The sequence below is a fragment of the Camelina sativa genome, chromosome 19 (genome assembly GCF_000633955.1).
Source record: "Camelina sativa cultivar DH55 chromosome 19, Cs, whole genome shotgun sequence".
NCBI lineage: Eukaryota > Viridiplantae > Streptophyta > Magnoliopsida > Brassicales > Brassicaceae > Camelina > Camelina sativa.
In genome coordinates this window covers 2,468,813-2,470,203 of record NC_025703.1, presented here as the reverse complement: position 1 = coordinate 2,470,203, position 1,391 = coordinate 2,468,813, and positions in this window count along the sequence as shown.

Here is a 1,391-nt window from a genome sequence, read left to right as displayed (position 1 = left end):
ACATTGATTCAATTCACCAACTACTCAAAGCTTCACATTATGGTATATATGCTCTATTCCGTAACTATATATTTTTCTTAAGAGTCATTTTAATTAATAGGTTTAGATTAACAAAAATATCGAATTAATCAACGTTTCGACAACCGACATGTTTAGATTAGGTCAATGATATTCGTTGAAGCGAGGTTGAACATATTTTCTTCTTCAGAGGCTAACAACGAACGATCAACGTATTTCCTTCATAAGCCAAATAAAAGGTTCCGACTTTATTCTCCTAACATGTTGAATGTCGATAAATAGTTAAACATATAAAATGTGACCCCGCGGTTCCATATAGTTTGGTATATGCATAGGTCACCCATCGTGGACATGTGCCCCGTTTTTTTCTTTATGGATGTAAATGCAAATTACTGTAAAATAAAAGTTAAAACTAATATGTAGTTATGTACCATGCATAACTTTTTTAGATTACGGTATTTGTTTCACAGTGATTATTTTATTTTTTCATTTTCTTGAAAATGTGAACTTCTTTCTTACTTGCACTTGACACAAATGATTTTAATGAAAATTTCATAAATGATCATATCATACGTGTAATTTTTTAATGATTATATAATTATTAACTCCCATAGTTAGGCATTCCATCTTTAGTGGAGACTATTGAAACTAAGAAATTTGAGCTACACAAGGAAACGAATTTTGTTTTAGGAAGAGATGATGAGAGTGAGAGGGATGGGTTATTTTTATGTGTTATGAAGAAAAATATAAATTGAGATAGATATATATATATATGTGAGTTGTGACTTTATGTGTTATGTAGAAAAATATAAATTGAGATAGATATATATATATATATATATATATATATATATATGTGAGTTGTGAGCTTTTGATTTAATATCTTTCTTTATGAGATTTGCAAGTAGTAGATACAACATCATTGCACAAAACCTTCCTTCGTGATCCATTTGTGTGTAGGGACTTACTTTTGCCAGGTTAGATTACATTTCTCCAATCTTTTACTTTGGCCCCACTCTCCCACATGCACCTCTCTCTCTCTTCTAAACCCCAATCTCTCATTGCCTATTTATGCCACTCTTTGAACATTCCCCCTCACAACTCCACTTGTAACCATTTTTTTTTTTTTTAAATACCTCTTTTCTACATACAACAAAAGGCTAATTAAGAGACTAGTTAAGGCATAGATACAATGGCCATGGAAGTGGCTGTGGAGCTGGGGCTTGAGCTTGATGATGATGTCTTCTTCGCAGACATAAGCAAGCAACTCAATCTCTTAATAACAGATGAAGATGAACAAAACCCTATATCACTTTCCTCGCCTGTCTCTTTCCAGGTTTGTCCAAATTTTAACTCTTCTCTCTTTCTCTCTC